The sequence below is a fragment of the Falco peregrinus genome, chromosome 8 (assembly GCF_023634155.1).
Source record: "Falco peregrinus isolate bFalPer1 chromosome 8, bFalPer1.pri, whole genome shotgun sequence".
Classification (NCBI taxonomy): Eukaryota; Metazoa; Chordata; class Aves; order Falconiformes; family Falconidae; genus Falco; species Falco peregrinus.
This window is the reverse complement of record NC_073728.1, coordinates 8,780,385-8,805,583: the sequence shown is the minus strand read 5'-3', so window position 1 is coordinate 8,805,583 and position 25,199 is coordinate 8,780,385. Positions and strand designations below refer to the sequence as shown.

General features: G+C 46.4%; 2 long non-coding RNA genes across 6 annotated transcripts; both read right to left on the bottom strand.

Annotated features, from left to right (window-relative positions):
• Positions 1–3,739: 3,739 nt before the first annotated feature.
• Positions 3,740–22,890, bottom strand: LOC129785073 (uncharacterized). 5 transcript variants are annotated; one of them, XR_008748595.1, is made up of 6 exons: positions 22,735–22,890; positions 19,708–20,166; positions 17,616–17,911; positions 15,704–16,000; positions 10,088–10,313; positions 3,740–4,952 (listed from the first exon to the last, which is right to left on the bottom strand). It is a non-coding gene; the product is annotated as an uncharacterized LOC129785073 (long non-coding RNA). The 5 variants fall into 5 exon arrangements; XR_008748593.1 differs by lacking the exon at positions 3,740–4,952 and adding an exon at positions 8,178–8,922; XR_008748594.1 differs by lacking the exon at positions 3,740–4,952 and adding an exon at positions 17,352–17,491 and having other exon boundaries at positions 8,932–10,313.
• A 10-nt stretch (positions 22,891–22,900) lies between these two features.
• LOC129785074 (uncharacterized) lies at positions 22,901–24,794 on the bottom strand. The gene is made up of 3 exons (XR_008748596.1): positions 24,646–24,794; positions 23,820–24,091; positions 22,901–23,688 (listed from the first exon to the last, which is right to left on the bottom strand). It is a non-coding gene; the product is annotated as an uncharacterized LOC129785074 (long non-coding RNA).
• Between the last annotated feature and the right edge of the window lie 405 nt (positions 24,795–25,199).

The following is a 25,199-nucleotide window of genomic DNA, read 5'->3' as shown; positions in this document are numbered from 1 at the left end:
CAATTAAGACCTTGCAATCAAGCGGCATGCAGGAACGAAGGAGGTGGAATTAATCGGTGAATCGTATGGAATTTCACCCTCTGGGCTCAGCTCCCAACTTGTGGGAAAAGACACAGATTTAATCAGAAGCTTTGAAAGCAGGAAGAAATCATTAGAAACACCCAGCCTGGCCTCCTGTGTTAGAGCAGGTTGTACTTTTCACACAGAAATTCCTTGTCAAGTCCAATAACCCAGGGCTGAGGAGGAATCTGCCACTGCATGACAGATAGAAGCTCAAGACAAAGCTGAGAAAAAAGGCACAAGATCCTTTGGGCATGTATTCCAATGGTTAAACCCCTCTCACCTTTAGAAAGCATTAACCTAATGCCAGTTTTCTGACTTCACCTTGCAGTCGGTGTACCTCGCCAGGTCCCCTGCTTGGTTGAGGACACCACAGCCAAAACTCGGTGACATGCAAATCGCTGATCCAGGCAGCAGATTTGTGGGGCCATGAGCGCAGGGACATCCAGAGATACTTTCTAAGTGCCCCGTGAATCTAGAAGTAGCACCGTTCCCTCCTACAACATCCTCCTCTGAGATCTTTCCACCTCCAAGTGGTAGTTCAAGGACTGCCACCAACCACGCTTTCCTGCTCTTCCCCTGGATGCCTTCAGAGCCCAGGTACCAAACATTTCATGTTTGGTGGTTTTTCCTTGTCTTATCACCACATTTCCAACTTTTTCCGTGCCTCCAGATAAACTCATCAACTGTAACATTCAGTTTCTCCTTCCCACTCTTGTCACGCTGAGTATAGATAACCATGACCATGGGAAACGCCCTTCAGCATGACCTACTGTTGATTTAACCAGTTGTCCCCCTTAGAGCCTATAGATCCTCCCCATCAGCCCGTATCTCTCCATTTCTGCTATTACCGTGACTCGACTGAACCCTAAGCATACAAAGGTACATTTGCACGCTCATGCTTGCAGGGCAGCAATATCACAGGGTCATGTCTGATTTTCCTTTTAGGTAAGCTGCTGTTGGAAGAGCTCAGTGCTGAGCTGTACGGTAAGTTTTCCAGATGTGAGTCATTCTCTGCATCACATATGGGGGGAAAAGTCCAATTTTACAGCACTTCTGGTGAAGGAATGCAGAGAATGTGTTGTAAACACTCCCCCCATCAAATAGGTGGTAAATTGAGCCATGAACGTTTGAAACACTGTACTTTGGAGAACTGGTGGGAATGACTTGGAGTTCTGAGGCTCTTCAGTCAAATTGTTTGTTCTTTCCGTTCCTCAATTTCTTTTTGTTGTATTTCAGATGACGAGTGAGCTTTTCCTCTGCCTTACTCTCCTGGTATGCTGTAGTGGTTACTCACAAGGTGGCTACCACAATCAGTAAGCAAGAAAAAAATTGTGGCTATACCTATTTTGTCATCGGCTCTACAATGGCTCCCCTAGGAAATCCTGGCCTGAACATGGCCAGGGGCTGCCCTGGAGAGCACCTTTCTGCCTGTCAGATGGAAGACGGGTGTTTTCCCACCTTTGGAAGATCTTTATCTATAAACAGGCAAACAAACAAACGACTCAGCAACCTTTCTTCCCCTAGTGAAAATATTTTAACTATCCTAGATAAAGGAGCTAAGCTTGACAAGGCATTACATGTGCTTTTCATGAATTTTTGCAGAAGGCGGTTTCTGGACTGCCTGAAGGAATGCACTTACCATGCTGTTTCCCCTATATAAAAACACTGAATTAGCATTTCTCCCTGTGATTCTCAGTGTAATATTGCTGTGTGCAGAACAATACAGGATAAGTAAAAACCCATAAAAAAGGCTCTCATAAAACTGCGCAGTGCTTGGGTTTCTTTCCTTAATCTCTTGACTTCATCAGTTGTTCCATCTACTGATGGGAACAAGGGTCTCCTCCACAGTGCTCGTACACTTACCAAAAATCTCTGCTCTCCAAGAGACAAGGGGAATAGGTGGCCATCAGCCAGCTAAAAACAACGATCCCAAAAAATATCGGGAGACACGATCCCTGCTTGGTCTGAGTCACTATCAGGCGTGGTGTTGGCAATAGGAATATGGGACACCCCCTTGGATCCTACAGAGAAGCAGACCAAAGGAGAGCAAGGCAGCATTAACAAGGGGAACATAAGCATGTTGTGTTTTTATGAGAGGCCAAAGAATGTCAGCTGGGAGCCAGTCTTCAGGGTCCATCTAATTATTCCTTGAGAGCTTTTAATTCGCAGCCGGTTCTGTTCCTGTTTAGTACCTGGCGTCTAATTTATGGGACAATGTTTCTTTAAGACTGGCATTAAAGTGCAGAGGTAACCATTCAGGGTTAAGAAGTTAGGCATTACATTCAGATTAGTATTATCAGATGACCTGAAGCAGGGGTTGTATTAAAAAATGCCTTAATTAAAAAATACAGGTCAGAACTAGTTTAAGCTCCAAACCTCCAGTTATATTCACTAATTAGAAGGCTTGGACGCATGCCTCAGAGTGATGGATGAGCTGTATCTGCCTCATGGCATCGCATGAAGAGATGGGACATGGCTCTCCAGGCATGGGGCTCAGGCAGGATTGCGCCAGCTTTCTTCATTTCAATTCACTTCTCTTCCTGCCCCTCCCGCCCTCAGAAATTAATGGACCGCAGGCATTCAGGAACCAGCAGTCAGCAGGGCACTAACTCCTCTTGGTTGCTTCACTCTAAACTTCAACTCACGCGCTGAAGCCACGCCAGCAGTTTTCTCACAAAAAGCATAGACAGACTATAGTTGAACATGTTATCAACTTACTGCCAAACCTCCAAAGCACCCGTGCAGGGGTCAGAAGATGTATTTCCCTGCCTTCGCCCAAGCAGAAGGTTTTTCGCCCTGAAGGATGCCCTACGCCTCAGCAGGGTGTCCTCAAGGTCTTCAGACTTGCTCTGACAGAGGTCTACGTCTTGTGCACAGGAACGGTTTGCTGGGGGACAGACCACAAGTAACCATGTCTAAAGCTCATGGGTTGAGCAATCCTGAGCAAAAGGCAGGTGTTCAGTCTCAGTCCCAATGAATGTCTTCTGGTTTTCACCAGACAGCAGGCGAGGGCACCACGCCGACCATCTACACCCCATCCACAGACATGCGTACCGATGCCCTGCCTGGTTCAGCCACAGGTAGGCAGTTTGTGGCTAGGATGCAGGTTTTATCCTAGTCTCCTTGGGACCACCGTACAACACAAAACCATCACCAGAACTGCCAAAGACATGCTCCAAATCCAGCATACTTCACTGGATGGTTTCAGGCAGTTTCAGATGAAGTCAGACCTCTTGGTTGTTCCTTGTCGAAGGAAAGCAAACCCTCCCCACGAACCTCACCAGAGCAGTCCTGCTTAAAACGTCTAAATGTCCACCTGGCATCTGGAAAAAGCTGCTTTTTCACTCAGAGAAAAATCTCATCATTTGTATGAAAGAATTGGAGAATGCCATGGGGAAGAGACAGGGTGAGGAGCTGAGCCTCTCACCCTGGGAGATTAGAGACCTACAACACTGGAAAGCAGAGAAAGCAAGCCCTTCGCCAGGCTGTGGGCTAACAGCTGCAGGTTTTACCTTTCACATTAACTGTTCAGATGCCAGAAACCAGATTGTGACCTCAGTAAGAAGCTTGCAAAAAAAAAAAAAAAACAAAACCAAAAACCTGAAAAAAACTACCTTCCTTTTTTTTTCCTTTATTTTTTTCTTTTGACTACAGCATATTATAACCCATTGAAAATTCACATAACTTGCCTGTTTCATTTGTTTATTTGCTGCACTAAGTAGAGGTTTTGCTATATAGCTTGTAATTCCTTTGGGAAAGTAAATTGGTAATCTGATAGAGAAAGCCACAAATGGAAGAAGGCCTTCCAATTTAGAGAAAAAGAACATTTCCTTGCAGAAAAAAGGTTCATTACTCGGTTATTTCAGCATGCAAGCAAATTTAGTGAGTTCTCAGTAGGTATTTCAGATAAAATGGGAAAGGGAATTGTCACAGTGACAATTGATTTGTTTGGTGTCAGTTCTGCTGTGCCCTGTCAGTGTGCTTCTCCATTAAAGGACATTATTGCTGTCCTCCTGTTTCATTTACATAATGAAAACAGATGAGCTGTCAAGGCCTGTGTGGCACAGCACCTCATCCCCTTCCACGCTGTAGGAGGAGAACGCGAGGTGGTCACCGTCCCACCACCTTGTCAATCTACCTGGGGTGCACCTCAAGTGACAGCAGCTCACCTTTATTAGGCACTGCATCAGGAGGCACCAGGCAATCAACCCTAAATTCATCCTGCCCATCATTTCCATCACCCTCACTCCTGCAACACAAGGAATAAGTCAGTAAACATCTCTTGCATTCAACAACGGCAGCAGAAACGACCCGGAGCCCCCACGGTGAGATTAATAGCCAAGCACCACGAGATCTGTAGGGCAAAGAACATCTCCATCAGTAGCAATTTGTACGGCCCCTTGCACTGTGTGGCTCTAATCACTGATCAGAGCCACATGGTCTCCAGCTTGACAGATATTACATTTCTTTATAATCCCCGTTCCTTTTGTAATCCCCATGGGCTCCAGCCCGTGCCTGGGGAGCTCTACATGCAAGTGCTCATGCGTGACGGAGGGAGAATGTTGCGAGCCGCTGACAGCTGAATGCGTTAGGAGATCATTGAGTCAATGGCATCTTCCAGCCAACGTGGCTGTAAGACTCCAGCATCCCAAAAAGCTGCAGATGAAAGAAACAAAGAGGCAACATCTCCTTTTGGAGAGCATCATCCGGGTGTTCGGTCCTTTCCTGACACACTGGAGCACACACAGAGGATCAAAGCAGGCTTTCCTCCATCCCAGATTTATTACTGGAGAAGATGTCTCCTAGGAAGCCGACGGGGTTTCTGGTTCTCATCTCCTCCTCCCTGCAGCTGCCGCATCGCTCAGTGTCACAAATTGCATAAATCAGTACTAATAGCCGGGAGATGAAAGCATAAATAGGCCATCAGAAAAGTTATTGACTTTCAAGGGAAAATCCTGCCCTGACGGGCACCCTGCAACCTCCCATTCATTAGGGGGGAGATGGAAGGGGTGCATGTCAAGGCGAACACCAGCCCTCGGGACGCAGGTTTCACTGATGGCAGGTCCAACTGATGCAGGCGCCTGTGGGTCACATGGGAAGATGCTTCAGCCCTATCTGCTTCCTGCTAGCTGAAATTCAGTTTTAGCAGCTACCCACTACTTAATCACCTCCAATCCCATCCCCACCTCATAGATCCCGGGGATTCAAGCACCAGGAGAGCTCAAGCAGGACAGTGGTGCTTGTAGTGAGGTTGGCAAGGATAAACCACTGAGAGCATCAGACTTTAGGAAGACGCTGAGAAATCCCAAGTGCCTAGTGAGGATGGGGGTGAGGGGGAGAAAAGCTAAGAGCAGAGCACCGAGCCTTTAAATCCCAAACTCTGCTTCGATACTTGTATCTTAAAATTTTCTGTTCTTGACTTGCAGGTGAGAAGCCTGGCTTTCTCTGTTAAAGTGGCAGCAGGGAATCTTTCTAAACTGCCTCTTTGAAAGCTGTGAACTGAAAATGAAGAACCCACATGTATTCGTATTTAAAACTCTGGGATATTAAACACTGGTCCTGAGCTAAAAGTGGGGAGAGTCCTCAAGGGGAAGCTGACTCCCACGGCTTCATGGCTCAGCTTTAGCACACCGCAAATAAAAAAAAACAACCACAAACCAACAAGCAAAACTGATTTGAAATAACCCTGAACCCCAAACGGAATTTCCAAGAGCTTCACTGGAGGATTTGCACTCAAACTGCCACCCAAGGGAGCGGCAGGACCAACATCGCCAGGTATTTGTACCAGAACACCAACTTTTCTCCAAGCAGAAGACCTCCATCTTTTCCCCCTCTCTCATATCTCGCTTCTTTTCACATCACACTTAGGCTTTCCTGGGGCTGCTTCTCCACTGTAACAGCAGACAGGAGGAATGTGGCACACCAGGTTTGTTTGGATAAAGTGAGAAGGGGGGATTACCATTAGCTTTCTAATGGAAAACTGGCACCGCAGTTAGCTTTTAGATCGGTACAAGGTTCTGTAAATAAAAATTGGATACAGGAGGGGGAAGCCTCTGAATTCCCCAAACAGCAAATTACCGATACTCCAGGAGGAGTGATTAGGCAGGATGCCAAGCCATCACTAACATTTTCCAAAAATAACTAAGTCAGACGTCCATAAACGTAAGGAATTTCTAGCACAGAAACTACAGCCCACGTGTTCTCCAACAACCAGCTAGGAGCAACCCTGGCAAAGCCCGAAGTGATGGTGGGACTTGTGCCACTGACTCTGGTGGCCCTGGAAGCCAGCCCCAAGGAGATGTTTACGTGGCCTGTGTCACAGCTAAAGCAAGCCACCTTTTGCCCGATGCCCTCTTGCAAATATTTTCCTGCTGGTGAAAAGCAAAACAGGAGGGAGAAGGGTTGAAAGGAGCTAAAGGCTAAGTTCAGCTTGCTGCTGTATCCCCTGACCCTGTAAGCCAGACCTTTAGCATACCAATGGGGAAACCAAGCGGAGAGCGGAGAGCGTTAAATCCTCACCCATCAAGCCCACCACAGAGATGCGTTAGGCTGACAGCTGCTCTTCCCACTTGAACTGCTACTGAGCTAGTAGTAGTTTAAGGGTTGCTGAGATAGCCCCTCTACTACCTTGCAGCGACTGCAGTGGGTGAATACTCTTTCTTTCCAGAGATAGCTCTCTCTCCGGCACCACTGTCTGCTCTGCATAGCAGGGGATTTTGCAGGGAACAAAGATACAGAAATACAACTGTAAAACTACTTTTAAAACCTGCCAGAAACAGGCACGGAGCTGGGAAAAGCTTCCTATCCCTTAACACCTTTTGGGGTCCCAGTGCTGCTGCCGCGTGGCAGGGCAGTCACTGCCCGGAGGAAGGAGGGAGACCACAGAGCTACAGAGGTGGAGAAACACGAGTGGATGCTACAGCTCTTCTTACAGATGCACATAGCATCAGTCAAGATGACTGCTGCAGAGGTTTTCTTCCTAAAGATGACTGCTGCAGAGGTTTTCCTCTTCTGCTTGCAGACAGTCTGCTCCTGCTGCCCCACATCTGGCAGTGCAATTAGGTGGCAGCATTTGGGGAAAATCCTAAGGACTGTACATTTTCTGTCATGCAGCAGGCACAGTGTATGCAGCTAGGTCAATACAAGATGACCTGTGACATGCCACATTTGAAATACCGTATCTGCACACTTGTTTCTCACCAAGCCCAGCTTTGCTCGGGCCATTGCTTAGCTGAGATGAAACTCAGGACGTAAAGCAGCTCAAGGTTTTTTGCTTGGAGATGCAGAGCCATCTATGTGGAAACATTTGCAAAGCTCAGTGCTTTCCTCTAAGCAACCTCAGGAGGAGAGTCCAGCGATCAGACTGAGAGTTTAGCACAATTCCTATATAAATTGTACTCTTCCAGCGATACAGCTTTATTTTGCAAAGTGATAAATCATAATCTCATTAGCTTGGCTCCTTTAGTGATGCAGAACACCCCCTATCTGATTGGCAAAAGGAGGCAGGTTCCAGAAAGCGAGCTTGCATTCCCATTAAAGCATGGGCAGTATTTTTTTCAGCCTTCTCCTGTTTCAACAAGACATTAGTATGTACAATGTGTGCTCTGCAACTAGTTTGATCTAATCCTCTTCTTTGTTTGCCTTTCAGCATTGCAGCTTTTATAACTAGTATGGCATTAGCCTGCTGACAAAAATGCAAGGCTGGCTCGCTCCATCTAAGTCATAAGAGCCACAAGCTTCAGTTACGTGTGACAGCACTTCTAGAAGCAAGTCCTGTCCTGAGCAAGGTCCAGGAGAAGAGCCTGGGATAGGTTTTCATCGTCAGTGACAATACAGGGCATTAGAGGAGAGAACTGATGCGAAGCAGGGATAAGTAAGCCCTTTCCCAGAATCACGATTATTTTTTAACGAAGCATCTAAAAAAAGTTGACAGCATTTCTCAGATTTTTCACATCTTTCAAAGTATCAACATTGCAAGTGAAGTTGTTCAAAAATGTCACTACCAATAATTTCAGCTTTCTACTTAAAAAAAAAAAAGGTAGTTACAATTCACTTTGACATTTATACATATAAGAAATACTCCTAAAATTATACCTATTTCCCTGGGGGAAAAACCCAAACCTCTAAGTTTCGAAGTCACGTTTGAATTCAAATTATCCTCCTTTTCATATGTAGAAAATCCTGGTGATTGACACAGGGTTTCAAACATTTTGCAATGAGCCTTTTATGAGGCGAAGCACAGGCAAAGAAAAATCTGCTTTTAAAAAAAATCTATTTTTACCAGATAAAAACAACACTACAAAAAAGATGTAATGACACACAACCAGCAGAGTGAGTTCCAAAGGTTATAAAATACCGAGGCAGAGCTTGGAAGAAACAAAGCCAGAACTGGCATTTATCTGGAAAATAATGATATCTGTTACCGGGCACCTGTTTATCTCTGTTTTCCTCTTTTAGGGAGAGTTACCCAACTGCAGTGTTGCTCTGGTTTTCCTCACTACAGGTCACTGCCATGTCGTGGGACCGCAGACCAGAGCCACCCCTGAATAATTCCCTAAGCTCAGCTGCAGAGAGCTGGAACATACGAATTACCTCTCTATTTATAAGGTAATAGCTCTGATGGGATATTCAGCCTGGAGCAAAGTTGTGTTAGTAAAATCTGGCGTTAGAAGACAACATGGCATCTGGCAGGTGCAGCAGAGTTCGCTAGCCCATCCTCGCTTGATCACACCGGGACATCCCAGGAGCATTCCCAGAGCACCACAGAACATGCGCTGGTTTAGGGTCTTATTGAATGTTTTCCCCTTTATTAAAGTTTGCAGATATTCTGCCTCTTTGCAACCTCCAAAATCTGGCATCCTGGAAAAAAGTCAAATGCAAGGCAGAACTGCTCATTAAGGTGGGCTGGTGCAACAAAAAGAAATGCAAATTAGCCCTAGAGAGTGCCAGAAATGGCTCACCAGGCGCTCCGGATTGGCGTGCAGGCTGGGGAAGCCCCCCAGCCCCCCTGCAGGGCCAACAATGGGCCCGAGGTTCGGGGAGGGCAATGCAAAGCAGGCACAGACCCGAGCGCTGCCCTGGCTTCCAGCTGCAGGGACCTGCTGCTGGCCCCGCCGATGGAGCTAATACGCTGTCTCCTGGGGCTCCATCGCTGCTTTTTCCTGCCAAAAGATGATGGCAAGCAAGAAGGGAGCCTTCAGATGTTCTTGGACAAAAAGCTAGGACTGGCTCTCTCAGGGAATTTGCCAAGTGGTGAGATATTTTTCTTTCCAGACTCCAACTTGCTTTTGCCAACAAAGGAGAGGCAAATTGTTGAAAGGAATTAAAAATATCTCAAACACTACCAAGCCCCTCAAGCCTTCTGTCTTCAGATAGGTGTCCTGCTCCCACCTATTAGCCAGGGCCTGTACTGGCTGCCAGGAGCAGAGCTTTTCAGTCCTCCTCTGCTGGGTAACATGCTAGAGAAGAGCAGTTTCCATCCTTTTCTTTTCCTTTTTTTTGGTTTTCTTCCCCTTTTCCTTTAAGCCTTCCCCCCACAACCACAGCAGCTTTACTGAAAGGGCAGCAGTACCAGAGCAGCTGAAAGGAGGCAAAGCCCCATGTGAAACCCATCACCCACTTTCATGCCAAGTCATCCCAATTTTATTTGAGATGGCTCCCAAAGAGACACTCAAATTGCTTTTTCAACTTCATTTGGAAAGCTAAGCAATCCCAATCAAAGGCTGGAGAGGAGCGCTGCTGGCTCATTGGGGAGGGGAGAGCCGCTGCACAGCTGCAGTGCCCTTCACCCGCTGTTGCCTTCCAGGCAGTTACTGGAGTGGACAGACGAAGCCAGGCAAACACATAAATTCTCAGCTTGGGCACACCTCAGCACACAAACTGCACCGCTTCGGCTACATGAGGGGGTACAACCTTACCCACAGCAACCCATGCAGTTGCACATCTGCTACAGCAGCCCCCGTGGCACGGTTGCTTGCAGTCCCTATTTCAATAGAGCATGTTTTCAGTAAAAAGCATAACCTACCGAAATAAATGACTCCGGCATAAGCACAAGCAAAGAAGTACCGCAGACTTTGGCATCAGGGCCGTTCCAGTCCCTGCCACTGGGCAAGCTGGTGCAAGTGCTGCAGCTGGGCAGAGCTGGTGGCAGCCGCCTGGGTAGAAGCAGCCAGCGTGGATCTCATGGACCGACATACTGGGCACCAGATGGTTTTACAACCATCCCAAGGCAGCTTCTGGATGAGTTTTTGCTAGGGAGAGGAAATAAAAAAAAAAAAATAATAATTTAAAAAAGAACATTACTGAGAGTTGCAATATGGCAGGTCTTGTTAGAGGTGCAGATCTATAGTCCGTGATCACTTTTGTGTTTCACTCAATTTCTTCAGCTTCGGGCTGCGTGACACATCCATCCGCTGAGATGGCAGCTCCTCCACTAGCCCTGCATGACAGTTATTTGCATTTAACTAAACTACAAAAAAGTCAAAGGCGGCTATTGACACTAGCTGTCATTTCAGCTGAAGGGCCAGACTACACAGAGCTGGTGGAGGGGAACTGTACGGGATATTAAACAGACCACTAGGTTTCAGACATCGTCTGCTGTGTTTTGAAAGGCAGGCCTCCTTCACCCAGCAGCGTTTCTCAGGATCCCAGCACAGCTGCACAGGAGCTGCATCCCCAGCTGACACAAACCAGAGCTCTGCTGAAGTCGGTGGCACTGCACCCACTTTCTCCAGTCACAGGATCTGGCCCCAAAATCTTCCAGCTCAGCATCCTGTGATCCTTACAGCACTCTGCTTCTCCCAAGACAATCCAAGCCTGGGCAGGAATGCCCTTCTGCTCAAGTCAAAACATTCTCAATGTTGTGATTTTCCACCTATAATTACCAGGAGATTAAATTCCTTCATTGTGAACAAGCATGATTGCTCCTTTAAGACGCACTGATGTGCATGCTTTCAGAGAGGGAAGACCAGGGGAAAGGAGAGAAGGAAAGAGGTTGAAAAGGAAAATCTAAACAAAGCATTGATTTTCTTTTTGGAACTGGGTTGCAGTAACCCAGCAGACTGTCGGAATTTGGTATATCCCTTGGCTCAAGATCAACCAGCCCAGTGGTGGAAGGTGAAATTAAAGCCATGTTCTCCAGCAAGCAAGACAGCTACTCTCCATTCAGCTTTCCACAAGAGACAAGCTTTATTTGGAGGCTGTGGAGCCACATACTCAGCTAGCACAAAGCGGTGCCCTTTCACTCAAGGATCCAGCCTGCCCGGGGGTCAAACAGACCTTTTAGAAGTGGAGCAGATGCTTTTGTTTAAGCAGCTCGGTGGGAAAGGTCACAAGCAAGTTGCTCCTTATCCTCCTGTCCTCCACTGCCAACAAATGTATTTGAAGGTACATAGGCTGAGCTTCCTTCTCATAGTCCTGCCCTGGATGGTTGCCTCCAAGGAAGAGTTTAAGCCTCCTGTCTGAGCTCCAAGGCAAATCAAGGCCATTTACCAATTTTATTTTTTAAAAATCTTTTTTGCTAATAGCACTGTGAATTACAGCCAGCAGCAATAATGAACTCACAAGATAACGCCCCTGGGGAGAGCGCAAGGAAATGCAGGGCCAGGATACAGAAGCTCTCATCAGGCAGATGGAAGGCTCACTAACGAAGAGCTTTGCAGCAGGGGACGGTTTGGATTCAAGCAGACCGATGGATTGAGCCTTTTACGTCTCATACATTTTTTTTCCCCATGCTTCCTACAGGCAATTCTTGCCAGAATTTTTCGGACTCCACTTGGCGGAGAAGTGTTTAATCAGCATTCAGCCTCTTTACGGGGCTGTCTCTGAGGGAACAGATTCAGACGAGCGATAGCAAGTGGTAATTTTGGCTGCTTAATCTGGATTGATTCATTTTAACAGTCTGCTTAACAATAGATACCATGTGGCCATGACCAAAGAAGTTTCATGGTCTTTACTGAGATTTAAAGTAGGTGTGAAATGCTTTAAAAATGCATCATTACTGCAGGAGCGATAAAAGCTTCATTGCCCTAATGAGGAAAAGGATTGGCCCAAGTTCCAGAGTGGTTAATGCTTTTCTCTGTAAGGTCATTCAGTGTCGCCAGATTACTGAATTTCTCTTATAAGGTTGCCGAGGAAAAGATGAGAGTTTGAAAGTTCCAGATCCTGGAGGCAAGTGATCGCATGCATCATGCATACTCTTCTGAACTGCTGCACCACCTAGGAAGGAGGAGTTTAGGTCTTTTGGCCTCGGAGCATGACCTATGTAAGGCAATTCAACTGAAGGACTTAACAATTTCAGTAAGAAAGACACCTCTTCGTCCATTCCATCCAAAGCTCATCCTCCTCCCAAGCTTTTAGCCAACACTCAGATGGGCAAAATGTTATGCATCTGATTTTAGCTTTCATACTGCATATATTATTCTTGCATTGCTTTGGATTTAAAAAAAAAAAAATTGAGACAAACAACCATAGAATGCCTTACCTCACATTATAAAGTATGACAGATGTGTTTCTGTAATACATTTTGCAATTCAGAATTGCAGACAGTAAAGGAAAAGGTTTTGAGATGAGATAGTAATAAAATCATTTTGCATTCCCAAACCAATGCATGTGCTGGTTTTAAATTACATTTTTTAAAAGTGATCTTTACTCCAATATTAAAGTGGGCTATTATATTAGTAACTGAAGGTCCACAACCAGAGCTGGCTCAGTTACCAAGATTCCAAACCACAGTAATGCCAACATTTTTGGAAAACAATGTCATCCTTAGTCCAGCTCAAAAGTAATGAACTCTAGCACTGAAATCATACTGTAGAAGTTTGGTTTTGAGACAATACTGCTTTTTTCCAGATGATGTAGGATCTTCCCCCCTCAACATCCTTGCCCATTGCTGACCCAGCCTAAGAAACAGCTACAAAACTGATGCCTCATGTTCTCGTGAATGGCCACTGCAGATTTTGGGTTGTTCCTGGTTCAGGGTGACTAATGCATTTGCAGTGAAATAGCTGCATGGTAGGAGAGCATAAGGCTGCATCCAAAGCCTCACTGGCTGTGGCTAGTCCATGCATTGCACTTTGGGGATTACAGTTTAAGGTCCTAAACATCAAGGCAGTCCTACATTCCTACCTTACAACCTGTCCTACTGGAAGGCGGCTTCAAAGTTTTCAGGTTAGCTGATTTCCGGGGCTGTCTGGTCCCAAAGGCAGCTGTCTTTCCAAGCTGCAGAGCTCAGTTTGGCTGGGAGACGCCTGACCTAGGCCGCCACATCCTAGGGCATTGCCTGGGAAGTTCAGACCTAGGAAGTCCATCAGTGCTCCATCCCAGGGTGGCCATGCAACAAAGCCACCTGACAGCTGAAGACCAGCAGTTCTCCGATTTCTCCTTCACACAAGTTGCAGTCTAAAAACTTTGATCATTACCTTCATGACACTTAACGAGGACAAAGCCTGGAACATTTACCAGAGCATTTCCAGTTTTTTATTACAGCACCGTTTAGGTATGAACTTCCCAGCCTACTCTGAGGTTAGCAGCAAACGCCAAACCTTGGTGACAGGGCTGGACTTGAAATCCCTAGTGCTCATCCACCTACAGTCATTCCAGTTCTTTACACATAAAATCAGTGTCACTCCAAAGGCACAAATTATAACCAGGTCAGTCCCTATCCACCAAGGGGTTTCTTTTACTACAGCCTAGCCCTTGCACTTATGTGTGCGTTTTCCCCATTATTTCTTAGAAAACATGCGCAGAGCACACACACATGTGTCAAGAGAGGAAAAGAGGACAAAGGCATGGAGGAAGCCCATCTCCAAGAAATCACTGATTAAAATTGCTCCCAAGTTCCCATTTCCTCCACAAACAGAACAGCTTGTGAAAGTCCAAGTTGGGGTGGATAAAGTATCAGCCACGTGCCTGACTTACAGCACTGGGACTGAGGTTTGGGCACCACTTCAAGACTTTCCCCTAGGAGTCTATCCAAACCCTCTTTGCTTCTGATGTGGAATAATTTGGAAGTGTTTTTAGGCTGCCGGCTGGGATAATACAAGGGCTATTGTAAACACACATGCTGCCAATCAGCACCAAACCCACACAAATATGGTCTGTACACATATAAATAACTAGTACATATTCCCTTTTTTTTTTTTTTTAAATAAATGAATTGAAATGTTAAATTAAAGAAAAAGATGAAATCACTGAGCAGGTCTTAAGAGAAACAGTGATTGTTTATGGAAAGAGTCATGTTTCAACTAATTTTAATAAATGAAACTTACTTAATTGCAGGCTAATAGATTTAAAGAGCTACAGCTAAGAAAGAGCCGTAACCAGCTATCATCCAAGTGTGTGCAGTGAAGCAAGAACATAATTTCCGTGGATGCTGTTTCAAAAGTACTGCTGCTAGCCAAGAAAGTTTGGAAACATAAGAGAGCATAACCAGGGCATGGAGACCCGCACACGCTCAGAAATAACCTGCTGGAGTTACATGACCCAGCCTGGAGCTCTAACCCTACGTAACTGTTGCTTGTCTGATCTCTGCTTTGGGCGAAAAAGAAGAGAACTGCTGTTTCAGGGTCATGGCATTCTGGGATAATTTTGCTTTTCCCCACTATGGTGGCCAAAAAGAAATTCACCTCACCTGTGAGACGTCCCAGCTGGCTTGAATGTAGAACAGTCTTTTGGACCTGCCCCAGCTTTCAAAGGCAGGCTGATAGGAGCCTAAAACTGGGTGTCCTCATAGGTGGCCTCAAGGAAAACCATAGCCAGATGTTTACACCATTTGGGCATGGCCACACTATGAGATGGAAAGGGCCCTTCCCTAGGATTTCCAGGTAGCTCTTGCTGGCTCTGGTCTACCTCATGCCATAACATCCATATGCTTTATTATTTCTCAAAAATTCCTCAGTTACCTCTGGTATTGCCCTCTACCAGCAGGTCTGGGCAAGCAGATGAACCAACTCATGCCAGCAGGTGAGCAAAGAAATCAGAGTCAGGGACCTGCTGCAGCTCAACCTCCCTTCCTTCCAAAAAACTGAGCATTTTTCCTTTTCCATCTCCTCCGAGAGGTGTGATGTGACAAAGGTCGACACACCTCACATCAAGGTTGCTATCTACCATGGCAACTGCTATTCCTGCAAGGAATGAAATCTCCATATCTGGCCTCAAAAGGACTAAAGAGCTCCAGGCATTTCTGTCCAGCATGCCAAGCCTAGGCTGGGATTTAAACAGCAGCAAACCAGTCATTCGGGTTTATAGATGTTGAGTTTTCATGTCTTGCCACTGGATGGATTTTGAGCAGAACCATTCCACATGTTGGTGGGGAAAGTGAACCTCAGAAGAGGGATGAAGGGAAAAAACATAGCAGAAAGTCTTCTCTGCAGTTATAAATCCATCTTGCTAGTAAAGGAGCAGCATACAACTGTGTTGTGACTGCACCAGCTGCAAACAATATTTCCCTGAGTAGGAAGCAGCTGGAAACTGAAGCAACATTTCATGTGGAAAGGCGTAAGTTCTTTGCTCTTCCACCACCAGCAGTACTTTGACCATCCTTGAAACAATGCTTAAAATAAATTAAAGGAGGTATACAGCAGATATCAAAGACCCATGTAAGGGCTGAAATCATAGAGCTTCTGGGTTGCATCCCACTTACCAGGTCAGAAGAAGGGCTGGTTAGAGCCCTCTGAATGAGAAATCTTGTGATTCCTGCTCCAGGCTAGGCTGACTTTGCAGGAAACAGCAGTATGCTGACACTGTCATCTTAGAACAGCTTTGTTGTAGACTTGATCCAAAGCCTGTTGCAGTCTGTGCCTAGACTTTGTCTGCTGCAGCAGCCTCTGGGCAAAGCAATATCACCAACTTCTTCTGGCTCATTCATGGAGATGGTCTGATATATTTCCCCAAGCAGAAGACTGGTGCTGAGACTCCACCGGTCACAACCCACCACCAGCTATTGTACAAAGGAAGACAAAGTTCCTGATGTTAGGCACACTTAACACAACATGCAGAAAAGGGTGAAAAACAATTAAAAGACCTAAAAAGGCACTGAGGGAAGTTGACAGCATGAATTTTGCATTTGCTCATCATGCACAATGCTTAGCTTAATTTAATCAAGACAGCCGCTCTCTCACTACCCCCCCCCCCCCCCCCCCCCGGTGGGATGGCAGGAGAATCAGAAGAGTAAAAGAGATAATTCGAGGGTCGAGGTAAAGACAGTTTAACAGGCAAAGCAAAAGCCACGCACACAAGCAAAGCCAAAGGCAGCATCCCCTCACCACTTCCCACCGGCAGGCAGGTGTCCAGCCAACCCCAGGAAAGCCGGGCTCCATCACACTTTATGGGTACTAGGGAAGACAAACACCAACAATGCACAAGTGCACAAACACTTTCAAGGAGAACCTGCGTTGGGCTGAACACAGGATCCTGAGGACTTTCAGGGAAGCATGACAACTGCTCTAGAAAGTGGAAGGAAAGCCAAAGACAGACAAGGAACACACAGGCTGGAGCTGGGAGAAGCAGCAGGAGGCAATGATCCCTGCAAAGCCCTCATTCATTTGGGCTTATAAATAGAAACATTAAGGAGACTCTTTCCAGACTTCAGTGACTTTTTTTTTTTCTGTGTGAGAAACATTAGGAGGACATGGTCTGCAAATATATTATCATCATCCACAGAAGATAAGGAACATTGATTCAACTCAAGGCTCAGGACAGCTGAATATTGGACAAGCACCCTTCACCAAGCCAAGGTTTAGAGACGGTGGGAGGGGGTGGATGAGGGTTCATGCACGTCCTTTGAAGGGCTGATTAGCAAAACAGCCCAAGAATACTCTCAAGGATGGAATAAATTAAGACATAGATTTTCTTGAGATGCCTGGGCTGCTCTGTGATTTTATTACATCCAAAGTGCTAAGAAAAGCAAGGTGCTGCCAAGATTGCTTTGATATTCATGTGTTAAAGGTCAGAGAGTTGCAAAAATGTCAGTTTTGTAGGTTATGAACATCTGCAGCAGTTATAATCAAACTGCATGCAACGTCTAAAGCTCTCCTTATGGTTAAGAAACAAGCAAGAACTACAGCAACGGTGTTACACACAATTTATAGCACCCATCAGTACCAGTGTCTGGCACTAAAGATATGCTGCAGCACACAAATAACACCTTGCTATTTGCAAGGCCCATTAAGCCTTGTCTACCCTCGGATGAGGGGAGATGGTACAGTTTGTTTGGTAAAATGAGCTAGAAATGCTGATCAGCTGAGGAAGCCCTTCAGGCTTCTTAATGTTTTGGTTCCCTTAAGGCTCACCTCCATAAGAGGTGTCACCAGGATGTTTCTTCTCACCTATGCAAAGCTGTACCGTAATGATATGCCAGACGAGCAGTGAGATGGTGACCTCCTCACCAATAGTCAGGAGTCAGAACGCAGAAGAGGCCCTTGTATAAGTTCTTACAGCAACAAGATAAAAAAAAATGTACTTCTAATTCCTTTCAGAGCTGCCTTGTCTTGATAGAGAGCAGCAGAGATGACGGTCGGGTTCCTGCTGTTCCCAACAGCCATCCAGTTACTCACCAACAGCTGAAAAGTCACAGACAAGGGACAGAAATGGATGTGGTTTCAGCCTCTTTTTCCTGCAGTGATCACTTTGCACGATCTCAGCTCCGTTTCCCCGCCTCTGTTTCTGCTGGTGGAAGCCCTGCTGGTGAGGACACCACTAACCCTGCTTCAGTGAAGCCAGGCTCTGGCTGAGGTCATTCCCAGCTGGAACAAGTGATCCTGTAACACCAGATGCACGTATGAGGAAAAGAAAAGCAGCACTCCTGCTTCTTGCTCTGCCACAGACTTCTTGTGGGACCTTGGGCACATCACTTAAAGGAGAATGTGGCCAAGTCAGATGTGTGCTAAAAGGGGTTTTGGGGTTTGTTTGTTTAAGACATACTTTGGCAAAAGCTCTCCAGTTTTGCAATGCATTTTCAGCTGGAAATTTCAATCTGCAAAAATCAATATATATCAACATCAGAAAATCCCTGCTCAGGTCTAGTTAACATTATAATTCCAATATGAAGGGGGTTGGCTGCATGGAATTCAGTTTAGACAAAAGCATATGTGCTTCCACATCAGACACTGCTCCCTCTGAAACACACAGAAATTCCCCCTGCCCGTTTCCAGCTTCTTTGATGGTGCTTTGGATCACAAGACCTCAGGCCAGCTGCAGATTACAAGTCCTGACCCCACTGCCAGGTCTTTCCACAACATGAAAGGGAGGAAACTCTACCAGTAGGAATGCAGCTAAAAACCTTAGCTTGGAGCGAAAAATACAAAAAGAAAGATCTGCCTAGGGAAAAAGCATCTGGTTTGGTAGCAGGGTGGAAAGCACAATTCTTCACACTGCTATCGCATATTTCTCGCTGCAAAGTGAAACGTATCCCAGGAAGCAAGAGGCCAGAACCCCAGTCAGAAACATTTTCACAAGATATCATCAGAAATCCATAGTCTCAGCATACCAGAGGCACATTCCTTCCCACTTCACAGTAAGGCATTGCCAGCCATATAGGAAAGAGTAAAGCAAATAAAGCCAGCTTGACTTGCATATGGGCCAGGGTTTCAAGAGCTGGATCAGAAATTAGTAGGATCTGCACAAAAGCCATGTAGCTAAAGCCCCGTTTTGAGCAGAATAGCTCCTCAGAAGCACCCACATGGGCTGCTCAGCCAGCCTTTTGCCCCACACTGTGATGACAGCAGGAGCTGTTCCCCCCACCGGCACACCTCCATGGTTATTAGCAGCTAGTAAACCAAGTATTCCCGGGCTCATCATCAGAGGAGCTGATGATTCTTGAGGGTCTTTCATGGGTTCAATAGCATTTAAGAGTCTGGTTTGCTTTGGATGTGGAGAGTCCAAGCCAGAAGTCTCTGTGGCTTGATTCTGGACACTCCTTCTAGGGGTTCATGAATGGTGCTGGGCTCTCCAAAGGGGAATCATGACCCAGCGGGCAGCCACCTTGTAATGCCCTGGGAGAGGCAAGTGCTCCAGGTGGTAGGATGAGGAGGAGGTGCTGTTTGCTTTTCTTGCCCATCAGTCTCACCACATTTTTATTTTTTTTCCACAGTAGCCTAGTTTCAGAGGTGTTGTGGTGGGGATCTTTCAGGCTGGGGAACAAAAGGCAAGCAGCCTATGTTGCCTGTTCCCTTGGGCAAGAGCGGGGAGAGTGAGGGCTCATCACGTCCTGCAGCTCCACGGCCTATGGATGGAGCCACAGCTGGATTTACAAGGAGGTCTCATCCTATGAGTTTATACTGGGGAAGCTTAGCCTTCAAACGGAGACATGCAGGAGCCTGATTTCTCTGCCCTGTTCAGCCTCGGTCAGTAGATAGACTCCAGGATGTTGAGACCAATGCGGAGGTAGGACCTTAAGCCACCCTAGAGACTCCAAGACGAACCAGGATGAGTAGAGGTACTCACAGCATCAGCTGGGAGATAAGTAGGGAGGCCTGGGCAGTTTCCAGTTTTGGACTTTAGACCCTCATTTCATAAGGCTGTCTCTAGAGAGGGTCTGTGCTGAATCACTGTGTCTTGCAGAACATACACCGAAGCCGCTGCTTTGGTGGTGGTTTCATCTGAAGTGCTCGCTGGCACTGCTAGAGAATAAAATATCTTAATGATTACCTGCTCCAAAGGGTACAGTCATCAACTGTCACTGGATGGAAAGTGAGGGTCCTCTGTAGTGCGTTGAAGCCTTGTCCCCTTTCATCTTCTGGGAGAACTAGAGCTGAGCACAGCACCAAAGCCACTCATAATACTTGTTTCTATTCAAGTTATCATCCTAGAGCTCACATACATCTGGAAAAGAAGAAGAAGAAAAAAAAAAACCAAAAACAAAAACCCCCAAACCAAGAAACAGACCGTACTGAATAAGACGCCCTCAATCTGAGTCACCGAGTGGGATGCAGAGGAAAAAACAGTCATTTGGAGACAAGGTAAAAGGTGATGTGCCAAGGAACTGTGTAACGAGCAAAACAAACAAACAAAAAGAATCATACCCACCGGGGAAGCTGCCTGCCTGGAGGTACCCCACAAATCACAGCTGCCCACGATAGCTCAGCTATCTCTCGACGTCCCTGTAACCTACAGATTCAAGACATACAAGCATGTTTGGATCTCCTGGAAGAAATTTCAAGGCTCAGCGGTGAATATAAATCATGTCTTAAGGCACTTACGCTGAAATGTCTCCAAAGCAGTTCATGGTATTACAACACGGCACTCTCCCCTTGGCTTTCTAATAGGATACGTGAGTATCTTAGGCTTGGAAATGTAATCACAGTGCATCCCTTAGTTGCCCCAAGGGTCTTCAAGAGGTAGCCATCCGCCCAGATCAGAAGGTGAAAAGTCAGCTTGCCATCACTTGTAGAGATGGCATTTCTATGGGCTGCTGTCAGCCTACCACCCCAGGCAGTGCTTAGCAATAGATGTCACCCCAAACACAGCTATGGGCTACTTTCTGCCTAAAAAAAACCCCAAAACAACACCCGTTGGTGAGGGGTTTTTTTACATGTTAGTCTTAAAAAAATACAGTTCTTCACTCCAGGGCAAATGAAAGCTACTGAATCAAAAGCATTTAAAACTTTTCTGCTAAGAGTTTCCCAAAAGCCTTCAATAGGGTCAACTGAAATAGCTTTTGGTTATTGATTGCTGTGTTTGTTCAGTTAGTCCAGCCAACCAACAAACACTTCAAGTATCTGCTTCAACATTTATTTAATCCACATTTCTTCTTTGGGAAAGCTGCACAGTCCTCAAGCAGGTATCCTTACTAATTAATATAGGGGCATATTGCCATGTTCTCCAGCTCAGCAGACTTTGCATCCTCAATGTTAATAAAATCTGTCAGACACTATCTGCTTTTGTTAGCTATTACTCTCATCCCTAGGGGACTTCTCTCTTCCCTTTGAATCCAGCAGAACGAGTCCTACTGCCCATAGATTTATATGGAGGTACATCAAGTTCTCCTTCCATGGAGGGTTCCAGTACATAGGACTGTATAATCACTTCCACATGAAGATCTGTGAAAAAAATCTATTCTCCGACAGAGCCTTCCACAGAAGGATTTTTTAAACTGCCTCCAAGCTGCTATTAAAAAAAAAGGGCAAAAAATAAATAATTTATGCAAATGATGAAGTGTTAACAGCTCTTGCAATATTTGGTGCTTTTCCCAAAGCCACAGCTCATGGGGGTAAACAGCAGAACTCAAGTAATTGTGTGTGCTCCTGAGCCTTGCATTTGCAAAAAAGAACATTTCAACGGTCCCAGAAACAGGTTAAACAAACATTGATGAAGAATCACACAGGTATCACTGAGCTTGCCTTGGAATGAGAGGAATCTGCTGGATGGGGTCTCTGGTGCCTATTCCAGCGCTATTTTCTCCAGTCCTTTGTAAGTCTTTGTTTCCGAAAGTTAAAACCTCACTGGTTTTAGCCAAACTCTCATTTTATTCAAGGCATGAAGGGAACAATATTTATCACTCCAACAAAGGAGCCAATTCTCTTTCCTCCCTGCTCCCATTTTTGTCTTCTGCCTCTAGACAAGAGCATCTCTTCCCTGTGCTAATTAATAGATGGATAAAGGCTTACCTTAAGGTTGAGAGTTTTATAGAAAAATTAATTACAGATCCTGACTTTACAATTACCAGTTGAGATGCTCACATTATCTGCCATAAGACCTCCCCAGGCTTTACCTGGCTAGAAAGAAACTTGCCATGTGCTGAGACATGGCTCCAAAGACTGGAATGAAAGCTGAATCTCTAGGCAAAGAGCATAGGAAGGGCCACCAAGGACCTCCACAACGATGACCCATAGCTGGGTATTATCAACAGGTCAGAAGCAGAGAGAAAAAATAATAGGTCAGATACATCATAACGTACTTACCAAACTCTAAGAGAATGACCGTAAGAAAATAATGAATCTACTACACTGACAACATGACACTCAGCATGTGCTGAGTAGCTGTAAGTCTATCAACCAGGCTGAGACTGGGAGCAATTGGAAGAAGATGCAAGGTCACAGCAGAGGGAAAGCTCTGCTTCGGCAAGACATCTGAAAACACTAATATGCAAACTGATGTACATTCTCAGCTCACCCTTTGGACCCAGCAATACGGCGTGGCTTAAGAAGATCAAGACCACTGCGCACTTACATCTCTAACCTACAAACACTTACATACACTCTTTGGTATTTGCTGAGCTGGTGCCTCATGCTCCCCATTCCATAAATCCTCCTCCCTTTCAGGCTCAAGTGATGGAAAATGCTCTCTGAGCACACAAAATACTCACTGAAGTCAAAGGGGAACTTCAGCTAGAGAAGTACAGGAGAAAGTCACAGTCTGGAGAATACACAGGACTCCTCATTTATAAAACCAAGGTTTTAATAACTAGGAGATGTAGACAGAAACGTCATATCGGCACTGTGCAGCTGGAGTTGCGTGGACTGATCTGCACGGGTTTTACCAGCACCCAGGGAGCTCGCACTGCCAGCTGCTGCAGCCTGGGACATCCTTGCACTACGTGGTTTTACAGCCCATGACACACCTGGAGCCTGTTCTCTACAGACAACTTTGGGCACACACATGACTTAGAAAGCAGTTTAAAGTCAACACCCTACCTATACCAGTTTATACAGCAGGATAAGAACTGCAGTTCATTACCTGGTACTAATTCTCATCCGTGCCCAAGGTGCTCAGAGCAGTTGGGAACACATCTCTCAGCTTTAAGAGCAACCATTCATTAAGGATGAGCTGGTTGGTCCACTGTAGAAAAAGCTGTATGCAAAGCTTTGCCAGCCAATCCTATAAATCAACTTGCTGGAAAAATTACAAAAAAAAAAAAAAAAAAGGCAATTAAGTGTCATGTCAGCAAACAGGAATTCCTCACACCATATACTCCCAAGCCATTTTTACAGTCCTTATTAGAGGGCTGTTTGCTGTGGATAAATCCTTTAAAACTGTCTTTCAAAACTCCTATGAGATAAAAAAAGAAAAAGTTCCCAAGTGACTGTCATAGGAAAACAAAGCAAGAAAAGAAGAGGAAACAGCGAGTTGTGGACCACCGTTGGTGGGCACTTGAATAGGAGCCCTGTGCTTGACACTGCCGTGACTTTGAACAAAACCGAAGTCAAACAGCTATTTGTCAAGGGGTACAAATGCACACAAGTGGTGAGAACCTGGCCCTGCTGTAAAAATGTGTCAGGGACTTTTCTGTAGGGCTGTGCCGAGCCCCCTGATGGATCGTTGTACTTGGAGGACAGCATTGTGAGCAGCAATAATAAGACATCTGGTCCGTTCTCTTTCTGAAAGAATATTTTGGCTCGCCTGAAACCACGTGAGCAGCTCCTTGTACAATGGACAGCCGCAGCGTCTCATCGCCACCGATCCGCAGCGCCGGGTCCATCCTCCCCCGCAGCCAGCAGCATCCCTCTGATCTCAGCCCCGCCAGCCCAGCTCCATGATGTGCAGCCAGCATCCGCGTGCCCTTCACACCTCTCTGTCTAGATGGCTATGAAAGCGCTGACACTGCATCATCCATCGCAGCCTCCATCACCCCAACTGCATCCCTCCTTGGAGGTCTTGCCTGTTCCTCTTGCACGGCCACGCAGCAGTGAGCTGGAAGAGCTAGGCACCGGTACCAGCTGTTTCCATTCACAGACTTGCCCCAGCAAAGGGGACAACCTCTGAATACGAAGGGTTTCTCAGACATGATGCTCAGGACACCACATCCAAGCTGACACACTCACAAGCTTATGCAGCACGGCCCCTCTGTGGTAAAGCTGCCCTGTGGACAGGGGACCACAGCACACGGCATCATCTCCCCAGCCAGAGAGGGAAGGACGTGCAGCAGGAACGCGAGGATTTTAGCAAACTGCCAGTGCAAAGAGGCTCCCCATCCACAGGTAAACCAGCTCCTGGGAAGCCATCCACTTTCCTTCCCATGCACAGGCAGGACCAGAGGCGGCTGGCTCACAGACACCATCCCAGGGAAGCAGGCATAAATTATAAAGCCTGATTTCTGTAAAAGGTACAAAGTTTCGACAGAGAGTTTCAGTTCTGAGCATATTTTACTCTCCCCCCCACCAAAAAAAAAAAGGAAGAAATAGGGACTTAATGCACTAGACAACCCTTCAGCAGAGCTTTCGAGGCACCGTACACCCTGTGAGTAACGAGGGGGGTGAGGGGAGCTGTGAGCTGGCTGGGAATGCACTTGAGACATAAAGAAAATAAGGGAAATAGAAGCAAAGAAAGCAACAGCAAAGTGGAGGAAGTAAAAAGAAGGACGCCTCAGTGCTTCAAATATTTCAGAACAGAGGCCTCACTTTCCAAATAATGTTTCAATGGAGGAGGGGGTAGACTGGTGTTTTCATTTCATTTTCACTTTGAAAACACCGTTTTCCCACTGAAGTGCAGATTTTCCCCTAAACCATTTAAAAAGAGAGCATGCCTCGAAGTCAAAGTTTTCAAAAACACATCTGTTCAAATTTATAAAGCCGGGGTTGAGAAAGCCCCCAGCAGCCCCTTGCCGAAGGCGCCGTGAGCAGCATTTCCCAGCACAGCATCCAAACCCACCCCAGCACCCAGGCACAGCACGGGAGGCACCAGCACCCCGCAGCACGGCATGGCAGGCACGCAGAGCGTGCTCCACCAGCTCAGAGGGCTTCGGAGCTGACACAGAGACCAATTTCTTCCGCTCCAGCCTTTGCCACGGACCCTGCCAGTGCTGGGAAGAGAGATAAGGAGCCGTGCTGCTGGCTGTGCAGGGGGTGATAAATGGGCTGCTGGGTCACACAGCCCCCGCGCTCCCGGTACTGACCACCAACACCTCTGCAGCTGCTGGCTCATCTGGAGAGCGTGAGGCTGCCCATCTTTTCGTCCTTTTGCAAGGAGCCAAGCAGTGCAGGCAGCCACAGGCAGGACGTGGGTTTAATATCAAGGGAAGAGGAATATTGGCTACTGCTGCCTTTTTCCAGCTCCACCACGGCTGTGCTGGACCCCAGCTCGGTACCCAGGGCAGGCAGATGGCTTTGTACAAATAGCTCATGGGGGAGAGGTCTGGAAATCTCTCCAAATCGCCCGCCAGCACAGCAGCAGCCTCCCCCCGCCCGGCTGGCAATTGGCACCGA